Raw genomic sequence first — 17,219 nt, forward strand, 5'->3', positions numbered from 1 at the left:
ATTCAGGAAACACTTCAACTAGCACTTCTTTCCATATCTTTTGCATTAAAAAAAAAAAAAAAAAAACTTTCATTGTAAATTTGAACAATGTTTTAAACTCATGGTTCAGCCATGAGCCAGCATTAATGTATCTAATGTTAGTGTATCCAATGTAAGCACTTATGTACAGTACGTCTCCCTGGATAAGGGCATCTGCCAAATGCTGTAAATGTAAATGTAAATATATATATATATATTTATACACACCAAAATGTGATATAAAATATTCTTTTAGAACAACATAATTGTAAACTAGATTTGTAAAGTTCGTCACAACAAACTTTGATGTTGGCTTTGACGATGCAAGTATTCACAAAGGCCGGTGCTTTTTGGAGGCGAGTGGACATAAGGGTCAGTGTTACTTTTGGAAGCAAGTAGACAGAAAGCTAGGGTGCCAAAACATTTGGAGGTAAGTGGAGACGAGCATGTGATGTCATCCGAATACTCTTGAGGAAGTTCTCCTCATTGTGCTGAGTGTTTTGATGTCACAAGTCCATGTTGTGCTAATTTTTAATTTTCACGTGACGTCACGTGACGTCACGTGACTTCATCAGAATACCTGTGAGGAAGTTCCCCTCATTGTTCTGAGTGTTTTGATATGTCACATGTCCATGTTGTAAAAAGTTTTTTGATTTTGCATATATTGTGGGCGGGGCTGCGGCACAACCGAAAGGCCAGTCGGTACACCAATTTAAAACTTTGTTCAGAGTGTCACCCTAAAGGAGCTGGCCGAGTTTGGTGTAGATAGTTCGAAAGCTTGCCGAGTTATAAACCTCCAAAGTTTATACAGCACCTATATATAGACAAATATGCCCAAAAAGATCTATCTATCTATCTATCTATCTATCTATCTATCTATCTATCTATCTATCTATCTATCTATCACATTTTATTTTTATTTAAACAGCTTATTAAAAACTTTTAAAAACTGACAATGTATAAGATGTTATTGAAAAGTTGTTTGTGATTAGTCTTGATCTTTTTGCTTCCTATTTTTCTTTCCGTTTACCTTTTGTGCTTTCAAGTGCTTTCAAGAAATATTTTCACTGCTTTCATTCACCCTTGATTACTACGCTGAATATTCATGATTACTAAACATATTAATTGTACACGTAACTACCTCCATTTGTTTGCTTGATTGCACGAACACAGACTGTGAATCACAAAAATGTGACTAAGTGCTTTTAATTTATTGTTCGAATTGTGTTGTCTGATGTCATATCGCATGAGCGGCAGTAAAAAATAGGCAGTGACAGCAGACAGAATGACTCATTCAACACTGTCTGCATTGTTCTTGTTGGCGGCAGATTCAGCTGCCCCTGCGCCTGACGACTCCTCCTGCACATATTCTCACACGTCTCACTCATCACCACACTTCTTTCATCTTTTGTGATGTGGTGTGAAATAGCTATGTGCCGTGATACTGTATGCAGAATTCAATCTTTTCAGAGTATATGAAAAATAAATTAGATTTTCAAACGCAAACATCTCTGTGTGCTTCCAGGTCAGCTATTGGGTGAGAATAAAAGTACCATACAAATGATTTAGACATATACTGTACACATATATAAAAAAGACACCTTGAAAATAATCACAGGAAAAGGTAAAAGAAAGAAAAAAAAAAAAAAAAAAAATATATATATATATATATATATATATATATATATATATATATATATATATATATATATATATACATACATACATACACACACACACACACACACACATATATATATATATATATATATATATATATATATATATATATATATATATATATATATATATATATATATATGTATATATATATATATATATATATATATATATATATATATATATATTAGATTACAATAAATACTGTAAACAGTGAAAAAACTATATCATATCTGTGACCATGCAATGCCTTAAATTGGCATCAATAATATTTGAGCTTTAGTTCTGTAGTTTAATCAAAAGGGAGGTTATTTAAAGCATCTTAAAGAACTTTAGACTTTGAGAACTTCACTTGCTTCTGTCTCTGTAGAAAATGTTTTATTTATCTAAAAGGTGCTCTGAGGTGTATCTGATGTTCTTTTTGGATATAATTCCCTGACTAAAGTTTTCTGTTTTTTTAGTTTTAGATTTCTGGAACTGTGGCATGGCTGTTGGTCAGTGCTTCAAGGATTTCTAAGAAAAAAAGATTTCTAACAAAGAAATGAAATGTATTTTCCATAGATTTGGGCCATGATGCAGTATGTGACATCATCACAACAGGCATGTAGCCAAAGTTTTTTTTTTTTTTTTTATTCACATGCGTTATTGAACATGAGTACAGCTATCATAAAAAAAAGCCATTACATGTAGTTTACTGCAGAAAATGCACCAAAAAAAAAAAAAAAAAAACCTGTGCAGAAAACCTTTGGAGAAACTGACTGGTCCTACATAAGCTTTAAAATATTTTAGAAATTACTGATCTCTTCGATTTTCACACACATCCGACTCTTTTACACACAGCATTGCAAAAAAATAATAATACTTTGAGTGAGCGTCAGTTCTTTTGGTGGACACTTCTTGTTGCTAAGAGACGTCAAGGGAAAATGGCCAGGAAGGATATAAATATACATATATAAGTCATATAATCACTCAACTTGATGGGGTATAACAGCAGAAGACCCAATCAGGTTCTACTCCTGTCAGCCAAGAACAGAAATCTTGGAGCACCAAGCTCATTAGAATCTGAACAGTTGAAGATTAAAAATGCATATAAGCGCTAATTCAGTTCACAACCTATTTTCCTGAGGTCCATCTTTAATATTGATACTATAACCACTTCCATGATTTCTTTCCAGGATGTTCTTGACAGTGTACAAATGTCAAGATGTTCCATACATGTTTTATGTACTGAACTGTTTATCAGATACAGTAATGCATCTTACCTCAACTGTGTAGGTTTCTTCCACAACGTCTGTTTTAGCTTCTTAAAGCCAAAGCTGTTTAAGTTAACACCTCAGGGTCTCACCTGCAATAAAAAAAAGATGTTAGCATACAAATTCATATGTAAAAGACAAGAAAAAAGGGTATAAATATATACCAAAATGATGAAAACAGCTCCAAAGGAGAGTAGAGATCATTACGGCCGTTATGTTTTTCTCGAATCGAACACTAAAGCCATTAAACCGAGCATCTTTGGATAATGTATAAGATGTTCTCTTTAAAAGGCCTCCTTAACACTCCTTTCTTAAACATTAATTAAACCTCCCTGGCTTTATTAGCAGTTTTAAAGCTTCAGCTTATTAAACACCAAGCTGCCCACAAGCCCTGCATTTTGGGACTCATAGATAACTCTGTACTGATGCTTTTCTCACAGAGATCATCATTTATGGTTCAACATGAACATGGAGTCAACACAACTAGAGTGATACCTCTGCAGCACTTTTATTGCTTTCTTTCTTCACAATCTCCTAACAGACCAATAACCCAAATTTAATCATCGTACAGACTACACTCATGATCTCTTCACCGAAGGGTGACACACACAGCGTACACAGCTAACTGTGTAGATAACTATAGCTTTGTTACTCAATCCTTGCACCCATATTGCACATTATCAAAGATGGAGTGATATCATTTGTTTTCCATCATGATTAATGAAAGTGCAATGACTTTTTTCTTTAATCTAAATAAAAGTTTAACACACTTATTTAATCGTATTGTCTGTACTGTTGGATGTAGTAGCGTAGTGGTTAAGGGGTTGGACTTCGGCATTCACTAAATTCCACTCGACGTAAAGTGGGCTTGTTTCTGGAGGTCTTGGAAAAACGCCCTCTTTCAAAAAAAAAGAGCATACCTACGATGGATAATGAAGGACAAAACAGTCATACAGGTAGATTTTAGATTTGATATCTATTATGCTTTATCATCTTACAGTTAAACTATTTTCAAAAACAAATAAACAACCAAAAACTATGGTTAGGATTAGTGTTAGGGTTAGGGTTAGATTATCAAATAGGCCACGCCTGCCCGATGACGCGATATCTGTTACGCTGTTCTGAAATTCCTGGAAATAAGTGCATCCAGAAGGTTCGGTACTCAAGATTCAACTCCTTGGTCTACCAAGCTTCCACTGCTGGGCCCCTTATGAGCAAGATCCTTAACCCTCAATATCAAAAGTTGCTATGGTTGATAAGGCGTCTGCCAAAATGCTATAAATGAAAACATTGCATTCTTACTATAGCCTTATATAAGTAATTAATAAAACACGGTGGAATGTGCTGTATAAAAATTATTAACAGTTAGACTGTATGATGCCTTTAGTGCAACACAAAGTTAATTATTGTCCTGATACAGAAGGTCCCAATATGTTTTTTTTTGTCTTATATGAATACATTATAATGATGCATCCAGCTTTTATCCATTTCTAATTGCATACTATTATGAAATGTTGGAGAAACAGTCAAACTGCTGTCACAGCTTCTGAATCAAAACTTCAGTATTGAGATTTTAATAACACTGCGTAACGTTTTTCAAGGGAAATTTTGTTGTATATAGCACTTGTTTACTTTTCCTCCTGTCTGCTCTATCGCGATTATTAGTTTGCAGAAAACTTTCGAATTGTTATGGATGTGCAGTGTTTGTGTGTGCGTGTGTGTGTGTTAAATACAACGAAGTAGACAAGCAATGCTCAGAAATGTGCTTCACAATTTGCAGACACAGACATTACAAAAAAATGCCTTGATTTGTTGGGTCTTGCTTGATTTAAATACTTTTTCCAACTGAATCTGATGTGTGGAGTTTGCATGTTCTCCCCGTGCCTCGGGGGTTTCCTCCGGGTACTCCGGTTTCCTCCCCCGGTCCAAAGACATGCATGGTAGGTTGATTGGCATCTCTGGCAAATTGTCCCTAGTGTGTGATTGCGTGATTGCGTGATTGCGTGAGTGAATGAGTGTGCGTATGTGTGCCCTGTGATGGGTTGGCACTCCGTCCAGGGTGTATCCTGCCTTGATGCCCGATGACGCCTGAGATAGGCACAGGCTCCCCGTGACCCGAGGTAGTTCGGATAAGCGGTAGAAGATGAATGAATGAATGAATGAATGAACTGAATCTGATTGCATGGAAAAAAGTAAAAATATCACTACCGAATTGTATGTTAGAGACAAAATGTGAATAATTCTTGATAAACAGCCTCGAGACAGGTTCACACAGGCTCACAGGTTCAAGCATTGCCTGTAGCCCGAACATTGGAGTACAGCAATGAGCAGAGTTGAAGAATAACAAATCTAGGAAAGAAAAGTGTAAGGAGCTAAAATATAATTCATAAGGACTTAATTTTTTTAAAAGATTTTTTCATGATCTGCTTTTCATATATTTATCTGTGAAATAAATAAAATCTTTAATACGTTTGCATTGCAGTTTCAGTTTAAGTGTGAGTAGAATAGTCTGAGAAAATTCTGAGAAAAAGTCGAGTCTATTGAAAATATTGAAAATCTGGGATTTTTTTAATTTTTTATTATTTTAAACAATAAAATAAAGCATAAACTTTCGATGAAGAAAAAACTTTAATGTGTAACATCTTGACTATTTAGTCTACAATACCTAGGTCACTGTTTAATAAGAAGAAATTTTGTAATATTGTCAAAAGGTCAAAATTTCTGTAAGTCTTATTCCACTGAAGCATGTGTTCAGATGGCATGATGATGGTTTTGATCTAATATGGATTATCCAGGTTATTTTTGTTGTTTTGTTTCATTTTGCAGTATTGTTTGCTTTTCGATGAGCCTGTGTTCACTGTATTCTCAGACCCCTGTTCTTGGCTGATGAGTGCAACCGGAGGTGGTCTTCTGCTCCCAGAGCCCATCTGCCTGAAGTTATTGATGTGTTTTGCATTCTGAGATGCTTTTCTGCTCACCGTAGTTATACACAATGTACTGATTATTTACGGATTACTTGCAATACCGAATCCTGCCTATAGGCTTAAACCAGTCTGCCCGTTCTCCTCATCAACGTGGTCTTCCTACCCAAAGAATCATCTCTAACTGGATGTTGTTTTGCACGGGGCTGCACTTGTGGGTTTTTTTCAAGGTTCAATGTTCTGAAATATATGAACCAGGAAGCTGGCAGTTTTGTTTTCCCCTTCACATATATAACTACAGGTTAAGTAATATACCCAAAGCAAAAAAACTACACTGACCTTAAAAGAGCTACTTACTTTTAGATTATAATCTATGATCTTCAGCATTGAGCGTAATCACTTGTCACAGCTGTCCAAACAAGTTCAGCCCCACTCTAAAGCAATGGATATAGTACAGGAGGGTAGAAAAAAAAAGTTGAGTGTCTGAGATGATGAGGCCAAACAATAAGAAAGAGCTCAGTAATATCCTGTTTTATTATTTATCTCTCTTCATCTCTGTCTCTCATGAAAAACATAGTTCTCTCATTTTCTTGCTATTTTGCATTTAATCTCCCTCTTCCTCCACACACACACACACACACACACACACACACACACACACACTCACATTTCCATACCTCGCTCTCAATACTGAGCTTAAAGTATGCACACTCTCACCAGCTAAGTGGGGCACACATCTAATAAACTGCAACAAAAGCTTCTCATTTCCTCACAGAAATAGTCAATTCTAGGGCACAGCACTCAAATCACAGCTTACCAACAATAAGGTCCAGAGAGGAATGTGATGATTATCCATTTATAGCTACCCACACCATATTAGGCTCATATTTGGGCTATCAGAATAAAGATAAAAACCCATGTGAAAACCCAAAGTAGTAGCCATCTGTCATCAGCAGTACCATCCTCATATTTAACCACTTAAAACCCTGTCTTCTTACTCAGCTTTTAATATTAAAGCACATTATTCAATGGTAAATAAGAATTATTCAGAAAGTACAGTGAGTCTAACCGATAACAGCTTGTAGTTACTAGTGTACAGAATATACGCCTAGAACTACAGATTGATGGATAGAACTAACTTCCTGGGACTTCATAGCTAAGTTAACATTTTCCTATTAAATCAGTCCTTAAAGGGATTATAGAAAGGACAAAATTCATAATAACGATCTGTTTATAACAGTTTATAATCACACCCTCCAGTGTCACCCAAATGAGGATGAGGTTCACTTTTGAGTCTGGTTCCTCTCAAGGTTTCTTCCTCTTCCATCTAAGGGACTTTTTCCTCACCACAGTCACCTCAGTCACCTCAGGCTTGTTCATAGGGAATAAATACAAACACATTTAAATATAAGTCTAATAATAATCTTGAACCTTATAATATTGTATAATATTAATCTTTGTATAACTAACTTTTGTAATATATTTCTTATGTTCTATAAAGCTGCGTTGAGACAATGTCCATCGTTAAAAGCGCCGTACAAATAAATATGAATTGAATTGACTTAAATAGAATATATGCTCCTAAAGCAACTAAAGAAACTTCTCACCTCACATTCAACATGTTTTATTCTTTTTCAACAAATGTACTGTATATCGATGTAAAATATAAACCACGGCACACAGGTACAATTGTACAGTTGAATGTTATGAACAATTTCAAAATCGTAAAATGACTGAAATATTGCTACTTGTTCAACAGATGAGGGTTTGAAAAGGAATAGAGAAAGTTACATATTTAATATTTTATCAAATAAGGCCAGGTTTCATGTTACTCCTCGTGCCTCTGGGTTTTTCCGCCGGGAACTCCAGGTTATCTCTGCCAGTCCAAAGACATGCATCATAAGCTGATTGGCATCTCTAAATTGTCGGTAGTGTTTGAGTGTGTGTGCCATCCGGTACAGGGTGTACCCCACCTTGAGGGCACAGGAGACATAGACCAAACTAGGTAGGATGAGGTCAATTAGCACAGAGGCTAACCTATTGCCCTGAGTAACCTTGAAGGCTACTCAGAGCAGTAGGTTAGCCTCTGTGCTAATTGACCTAATCGTACCTAGTTTGGTCGATTTCTCTTTGGATAGACTCCAGGTTCTCTGCGACCCGGTACGCTAAGTGGTGTAGAGAATGGATGGATATTTTATCAACTTAATTTGGTTACATTTTTATTATTAGTTTATCATTTTATTTTTTGTAATCCATTGAATATCACGGTTATTCGTATCTTTTAATGAGGAATAAAACTCAATTGTAATGTTATGCCATTATCACCTTGAAGCTCATCATTCAGCAGGAATGCTAATGCTAAATAATGTCTTTATTAGAAAATGTCATCAGAATTTGTATCCATTTCTAATCAGGTCCATTTCAACATATTCTAATGGCTAAAAAAAAATAAAATAAATAAAAACAGCTCTTCCATTAATCAGTTAAAGTCTATGCTTTTCTATTGTCTATGCTTTCTGACCAATCAGAATGGTGCGTTTATCAGCGCTGTGGTGTGATTAATTCTACCTACATAATGAATTTATATACACCTACATAATGAATCTACATACATACAGTAATGAAATACATAATGAACTATTATGAAACAATTAATTTATAGTGTATGCATAAATTAATAATGATATGAGATGACATAAATGACATAATTATTAGTTTGTAAGGGTAATTATGTAATATTACTATTTGTGTGACCTTATTAATTGATTCATTAATCCATTCATTACTGTATATATTAATGGGAAATAATATAAAATGTTTAATATAATACAATTTCATATAAAAGTCACTTTTATTTAATCCAAATTGATCTCATCGACAATCCGACATATTTTTTTAAGCAAATAAGCAAAATCATGCAAGTCACGTCTTCAGGCTCAACAGATGACACTTATCTTAATTTTCTCTTAATTTTCATGCCCTGGCTTGCACCTGCACATCTGAATTAAATTTCAATTTCAATATCCCCTTCGCTTATTCCTGCTGTCAATAGGAGATGGGTAGTTATAAATAGCTCTCGAAATGGAAATGGCTTTCCCAGCTCTGAATCTTTTTAACGTCTGTGCTAATAGACCACAGTTGTACAAATGAAAAAGTGAGCTTAAAAAATACAAAATAAATAAATAAATAAATAAATAAAAACTCAGTTGAAGTGGAATATGCATGGCTGAATAAACAGATCAGGGGTAAGAGGGAAAATAGTGAAATCTAATCAGGAACCTTGACCTTTTCAAAGACCCTGTGGAAATGAATGAGTGCAGAAATGTTTTCAATCACATTATGTGAATTTATCTGTAAACAAACAGTGGCAAATGAGACTTGAGATAAGTGTTCAGTTTGAAGGAACTAAGAAACAAATAGCATCAATCACTGCCTCATAAAACATTGTTATAAAGCCGGATCCAGAACCGTGAATGGCCTTTCAACAAACCGGCATTATTTGGATATATATTATGAAGGAATATAATAATAGCTAGGCATGTCTTATAAAGAGAAAATCTAGTACACTGTGACTCTGTAGTGAAGGCACAGTGCGTTTGCTACAACAAGCAAACAGGCTTTCACAATGTCAAAGCAGCAGTATTATTAGGGTCAGCTCTTCTGGGGGATGCTGTGTGCGGATATAGAAATAGACAAAATAGAAACTGCATGGCTGTGCAACAAAAAGCAAGCTCATTCTTATTAGCCAGAGAACCTAAGCCAGTCTTACTGTTTACTCTGTCAAATTCTTCAGAGTAAATTTACAAACAGACCCGCTACAGCCGGCCTGTTCGTCTGACCTCAATAGCCTATAGGCTATCTTCGTTGGCTTATTTCAGATAACTTAAAACATTAGTAAAAGTTATCTTCAGCACATAAGAAGATAGCACATGCCCCAATCCTATTCCATTTTTTTTTCCTTCTCCATCAGTGTTTGCCATTGTTTTAATGTTTAAATCTCATGCTTGAAAAAACCATTATCATCATCATTATCATCCATTATATATAAATAAAATATATATTTTATTGTCCCAGAATCTTTACTCAGCTCTGTTCAAAATAAATTCACCACTGAAATAATTGCAGTATTGCACCAAGTCATATGTTAAACAAGTTGCATCAGACAAACCTCCTGAAGATCAAACGTTGCATTCAAACGTTGAAGAAACTCTGAGCTCAGAAAGTCCAACTCGGTTAACCAAAGTATAGATTGAAAGTAAGTTCATTCATTCATTTTCTACCGCTTATCCGAACTACCTCGGGTCACGGGGAGCCTGTGCTCAGGCATCATCGGGCATCAAGGCAGGATACACCCTGGACGGAGTGCCAACCCATCGCAGGGCACACACACACTCTCATTCACTCACACAATCACGCACTACGGACAATTTTCCAGAGATGCCAATCAACCTACCATGCATGTCTTTGGACCGGGGGAGGAAACCGGAGTACCCGGAGGAAACTCCCGAGGCACGGGGAGAACATGCAAACTCCACACACACAAGGCGGAGGCGGGAATCGAACCCCGACCCTGGAGGTGTGAGGCGAACGTGCTAACCGCTAAGCCACCGTGCCCCCCAGAAAGTAAGTTATTAAAAAAAATAATAATATTAAAAATCACTTCATGTAAATCATTTGGAAGCCCTTATTGTTCAAGTGATTCGCATGAACACTATTTAATTCCTTTTTCTTTCTTTTTTCTTTCATACCTGCTACTCACCGAATAGCAAAATGCAGTCAATGAGATATTAAATGATAAAAAGTCTGTTTTCTTAGACTCGATATCTCATTTCCCATCCCAATCACTGCCCCTAAAAACACAAGTTCATTGTTCCTTGTCATATTCTGACTTTTGGTTATTACTATTTCATGATGCATGATATTGTGGTGGTTCAGAAGGTCAGGAGTGGTTCAGGAGAGCATCAGTAGTGACACTACAATGTGTCAACAGGATACATCTTGTCCTCTAAGAACATGTGACTGCTATGGCATTGTCTGTGAACAAAACATATTTACTGTCTTTTCCCTGCTAATTCACCTTTTTGATTGTTCCTGTGGACATTTGTAATCACATTTTTCTCAGCAGGAAAGACACAAGCACCATCAGATAAGAGCTTATCATATTTCTCCATGTTGTCATCATGTGGTCCTTGGTCTTTGGCCCAAGGCCTGTCCATTTATCTGGTCCACACAATTGTGTGTGCTAAGAACCTTATTGATCTCTATTTCAATGAGATGTGCCACAAAAAAAGTTTCCTCTGTCTTCGAAGTGCTACCTAAAAAGCTACACATGCTTTCTACAGTGGTCTTGGATTATTCCTGGTCATGGTAGGATTTGGAGATGGATGAGTCGGATTATAATGTAGATCAAATTTAAAAAATCTAAATCTCATTTACATCTATATCACCAATGACTAGCAAATCATTAGCTTTAATTATCCATCAATCAACTGTTAAATCGTTGATTCTTTTGGATACCAAGAATGTATATAATTACAGCACATGAATATTACATTACACAGGGAAAGCTATGTCCTTTCTGCCAGTGCAAACAACGTGATATGATATGACATGATATGATATGATATGATATGATATGATATGATATGATATGATATGATATGATATGATATGATATGATACAATTGTGTGTCCTGGATATGAAATCAAAGCTGGTATAGCTAACAATGTCACATCATTAATCCAAATCTGCATCATTTTTACTACCAGGTTGCTAAGTAACAACAAACTTCAAGCTCCAAGCTTTAAATCATTAACCAAAGAAAGTCTAAACATCAAGCATAAACTCTTGCCCATTGAATTTACTTGGTTCTTAAAATGTAAAAGTACAAAACAGTAGCTCAATTTAAACCACAGTAACTATCAGGCAGTCACTAAGGGTGAATAAATGAATGCATCATCCAGTGTTAGTACTACGACAACACATAACTGACAACACACTCATTCTTTGTTGAGTACATGCATACAAAAATGTTTCAGACTTCAAGAGACTAAGACTAGACTAAGTACAGTACATAGGTCAAATGCAAAGCATACTATACAATCTTTGGTAAATAAAAGCCTTGTATATGTAAAATTTTAGGTTCAAAGAAACATGCTTTCAGGAAAGAGACATCCTTTAATGCTAGAGATACATACAGGTGCTGTTAGGATTTTGGATGATTGCATATCATGTCAGTAAGCTTCTGCACAGCACAAAAAAACAACAACAAAAAAAACAAAAAAAACTGGGAATTTTGTGCTTGGATCACTGAGCACAATTTCACCAAATACAAAGTATTTATTCAATTTCCATTTATTAATTTGTGTGTGTGTGTATGTGAGAGAGAGAGAGAGAGAGAGAGAGAGAGAGAGGTTCGGCTCAAGCCCAGCCATTTTTAGGGTCATGATTGAGGACAATTGAGTTCAAACTGACCATTGAAAATACCCTCTGGGCATCAGCATTAGAATGTGGAAGCACTAAAACCAAGGCTGTGATCTTTGATAGCCTCCCAAATTGGTTCAATCCAGTCAGCTCTGAAAAAAGGAAAATCACTTCATGTAAATTATTACTCTCTATTAATCAGATGTTTTCTGGCACCATTTCAGGGCCCCCAGTTTGAGAACCACTTTTTTGATTGGCTGATAAGTGTCAGGCTCGACTAAGAACTCCAGGAGAGACTCGCTTGATTCCTGCCCCGTTCCATAGAGACAGCGGTGCGGACAGATACATTTTGGGCGCTGCGGCATATTAAAAAATATGATAAATAGTAAGTTTTTCTGCGTGAGAAATACAATGTGTGGTGGGAGAACGTGAGAAAAGACTAAAATGCGTAACTGTCACTCTCAATGCGTGACACTTGACAGCCCTGTACCTATAAACCCCTCTGTATCCTGTGACAATGACAATTCATTAAAGAAGTGTTAGATGCAGAGTAACTACACAATTATCATATTTATACCACATCATACCACAATTGTTGGTATTTTCTTGCAGACAGCTACTCATAAAGGTGTTATTAAATGTTTAGAGAGAGCAAGAGAGAGAGAGAGAGAGAGAGAGAGAGAGAGAGAGAGAGAGAGAGAGAGAATATTAAAATATACCTTGTCCAAAAATCTTTAAGATCCCCTAAAATTCACAAAGTGGGTTTGATTCCTCGATGATGCACCTATAGAATGTGTGTGTGTGTGTGTGTGTGGGTTTGTGGGTGGGTCTGTGGGTACGTGCTCCAAATCTAAAGGTTGAGGTAATTATGAAAGAATGAATGAATAAATGTGCTGGTGCAATACATTTATGTACACAATAATCTGCCTACATATTCAGTCTAAATGGCACTGGTAAAATTTACACCTTCAACTAATCCTGTTAGCTATTAACACGGTATAGAAAATCGCCTAGCTCATGGATTACTGTGTGCTCACAGGCAACAAATACACAATCACTAAAAGTGCAAGTAGGCTTTCTGCTTTTGTAAAGTTTTGCTGACATTTAAGACGTATACTTTCTCTCAAGACAACCTCACAATAGTTTTAAGTCTATTAGCACCCACCTAACACGCGTACACACACACTTCCTCCGACTCTGTGTAAACCATTTAAAGCTTGAAAAATGAAAAATGTGCGGTGAATAAGCTCATTCCAGCATGGGGGATGAGAGAGGCAAGAATATTGATGGGAACGTTGAGCGCTTTATTTTCTAAACCCCTGCTATTCCTCAGTCTAATGCTCTCCTGCTGAATTCGAACCAGAACAAAGAGTATTACAGAATTTCAAGCCGTACATTTCATCTTCCGCTCCTGCAGTGCCTCTTGAAAAAAAAAAAATAAAAAAAAATAAACAACTTCTATTTGTGCAGAGTATAAATATATAAATAAATCAATGCCTCATTTCATTACTCTAACCATATTTGTGATGCATCTTTATAATAAAGTCTAAGCACTTTCTTAAATCTCTGTAGAGAATTCTACATCATACATCTTACAGTAAAAATGGCAAACATTTTGACACATTTAATATCTAACCCTCAAAGACACGCCTTTGTGGAAGACGCTATAAGCCCCTAGACTGAAAAATTAACTGTGGATATGTAAAGCAATTGCCAAAGAGAGAAAACAATAAACTGATTCTAGATGTAAAAGCAAAGAATGGCTTGCACTCCCACCTTTTGATGAGAGAGAAAAAGGCTCTCTGTGAATCTTTAAGAATTATTTCTTGGTGTCATGCTGCGGATGTGCAGTGAGCAGGTGCAGCTGGTGATGCTCTGATTGCCAAAGTCGTCTTGATGAATTGTAATTATCTCATGGATTGATTTCTTGGCATGCCATAAAGGCTATCTGAGATTTTAGCTCTGAAATTATCTGAAGGTGAGTTTGGACAAGCGAACAGACAGAAGGTGCAAAGCTGAAAACGATCGTGGGGTTTTTTTTTTTGAGATACAGGAAGTATATTACTTTTATATTTACTTTTACTCGATGAGAAGACGTTTTTAATTTAAATCTATGTAGAGGTGAGACGGAATACAATCCAACCATGCAACGAAACGTCTTTCCATCGGGTGGCTAAAAACGAGTGCAGGAAATTTGTAGGAATAATCAAAAGTAGGAAGAACACCATTGAGTGAAACATACCAAAGCTGAAAAAAACAAAATCACTACTCTGTTATAATACTGATTATACACGCGCCGGCCACTTTATTAGGTACACCTTACTAGTACCGGTGTGGTCTTCTGCTGCTGTAGCCCATCCGCCTCAAGGTTTGACGTGTTGTGCGTTCAGAGATGCTCTTCTGCGTACCTCGGTTGTAACGAGTGGTTATTTGAGTTACTGTTGCCTTTCTATCAGCTCGAACCAGTCTGGCCATTCTCCTCTGACCTCTGGCATCAACAAGGCATTTGCGCCCACAGAACTGTCGCTCACTGGATATTTTCTCTTTTTCGGACCATTCTCTGTAAACCCTAGAGATGGTTGTGCGTGAAAATCCCAGTAGATCAGCAGTTTCTGAAATACTCAGACCAGCCCGTCTGGCACCAACAACCATGCCACGTTCAAAGTCACTTAAATCACCTTTCTTCCCCATCATCCTGACGCTCGGTTTGAACTGCAGCAGATCGTCTTGACCATGTCTACATGCCTAAATGCATTGAGTTGCTGCCATGTGATTGGCTGATTAGAAATTTGCGTTAACGAGCAGTTGGACAGGTGTACCTAATAAAGTGGCCGGTGAGTGTATAAGGACGATGCACATATACAAAATTAGCAAAAAAAAATGTATGGATTAAATGTATATTGGTTGTTTATCCAGGAGTGTTCACCAAGTATAGATTTCGTACACACAAGACCACACACAGAACACGAGCCGATGAATGTGAATTTGAAATAGATTCTTAAATGTTATTGGTGTGTGGGCTTGAGTTTGTAACCAGTAATGAACAGTCATTTAGGTCCTAACAGTTTTTCACTGGAGCTAGATATGCAAATGAAAAAGCACTGTGTGTGCCAGTGAAAAGAAAAGCCCAATGGGTCGAATTATAAACAAACTCCAAACTACAACAGACTGAAGAAGACTCGATATTGCTGTCACTGGAGGCCACTGAGTTAGAACTTGTTAAAAAGCTGGATTTTGGCAATTTGATGGTTGGAAAAAAAGGTAAGACTGCATTCTGAACTCGTCATGAATGTGTAACATACTGTAGTAAAGTATACTTTCTGTGTGTGTGTGTGTGTGTGTGTTCAGTTTGTGTTGGGGCAGTTAGGGTTTAGTGCATTGGATCATGTGTGATTTGGTGGACAGAAGGTTCCTGCCCAGGGGAACAGTATTGACTAAGCCATCCCTGGTGAAGAAATATGGTATATGAAGAAATTAGACAACTAGCAGTAGGAGTACATTTGGCAGAGTAATGTACACAGAATATGACTATATACCCACTGGGGAAACGTACATTTAGGAACATTGACATTGGCTTTCATCCAATAAATTGGCTTCCGTTATTTTTAAATATAAGACTTTTGGAGCCATCGAGACTCTTTGTAGAGCTGACATCCTTGATCACACAGCAGATGAACGGATGAAACACCAGACATGAGGTGTGCAGATGAGAGATCCGCCAAAAGGAAAATCATTTCTGCAGCATGTCACTAATCAGGACTTATAATGACTCAGTCAAAGACATGTGAGGGATTGCATGGAGTTTGCCAAATGGCACAAAACATTCTCGGCCCATTAGAAACACGATTCTAGACGGTGATGAAATTGAAATCAATCTCCTGTAAATGTTCACCTTGAAACACAGCAATTACCTGAGTCACGCAGCCTATACAAAGCAGGAACGGCTTCAAGATAAAGTTTGTCAACGTCCTTAAGTGACCCGGTCAGAGACCGGGCTTGAACCCAAATGAATCTCTGGCGAGACTTGAAAATAGAGTGTGTCAGTGGTAACTAGATAGAACTTAAGAGGTTCTGCAGAGAGGAAAGTGAGAGAATTCCCAAATGCACCACACTTGTATACTTAAGAAGAAATAGATCTGCAATCACTGCTAAAAGTGCTTTATACAAAAACTTGTACAATTTTTTTTTGTTTGTTTTTAATGAAGCAAGAGAGAGAGAGAGAGAGAGAGAGAGAGAGAGAGAGAGAGAGAGAGAGAGAGAGAGAGAGATTCATTTATTAACAAAAAGTATTAGAGCAGTAGGCCAAAGCTTTAATCACTGAGCTATTGTAACACTGCTTTTGCTATATGGTTAATGCCAGAACTACACTCACCGGCCACTTTATTAGGTACACCTGTCCAACTGTTCGTTAACGCAAATTTCTAATCAGCCAATCACATGGCAGCAACTCAATGCATTTAGGCATGTAGACATGGTCAAGACGATCTGCTGCAGTTCAAACCGAGCGTCAGGATGATGGGGAAGAATGGTGATTTAAGTGACTTTGAACGTGCCATGGTTGTTGGTGCCAGACGGGCTGGTCTGAGTATTTCAGAAACTGCTGATCTACTGGGATTTTCACGCACAACCATCTCTAGGGTTTACAGAGAATGGTCCGAAAAAGAGAAAATATCCAGTGAGGGCAGTTCTGTGGGCGCAAATGCCTTGTTGATGCCAGAGGTCAGAGGAGAATGCCAGGCTGGTTCGAGCTGATAGAAAGGCAACAGTAACCCAAATAACCACTCGTTACAACCGAGGTATGTAGAAGAGCATCTCTGAAAGCACAACACGTCGAACCTTGAGGCGGATGGGCTACAGCAGCAGAAGACCACACCGGTACTAGTAAGGTGTACCTAATAAAGTGGCCGGTGAGTGTATATGGTT

The 17,219-nt window shown here is 37.0% G+C and overlaps 1 protein-coding gene across 3 annotated transcripts in view; it reads right to left on the reverse strand.

Moving 5' to 3' along the window:
• Positions 1-17,219, reverse strand: part of LOC132852134 (leucine-rich repeat and fibronectin type-III domain-containing protein 2) — a 115,912-nt gene that overhangs the window by 38,287 nt on the left and 60,406 nt on the right. For all 3 annotated transcript variants that reach the window (XM_060879187.1, XM_060879186.1, XM_060879189.1), the window contains one exon: positions 2,961-3,043. The gene's annotated coding sequence lies outside the window, so the exon portion shown is untranslated. The remainder of the gene's footprint in view (positions 1-2,960; positions 3,044-17,219) is intronic.

This window comes from Tachysurus vachellii, chromosome 10, assembly GCF_030014155.1.
Source record: "Tachysurus vachellii isolate PV-2020 chromosome 10, HZAU_Pvac_v1, whole genome shotgun sequence".
Lineage (NCBI taxonomy): Eukaryota > Metazoa > Chordata > Actinopteri > Siluriformes > Bagridae > Tachysurus > Tachysurus vachellii.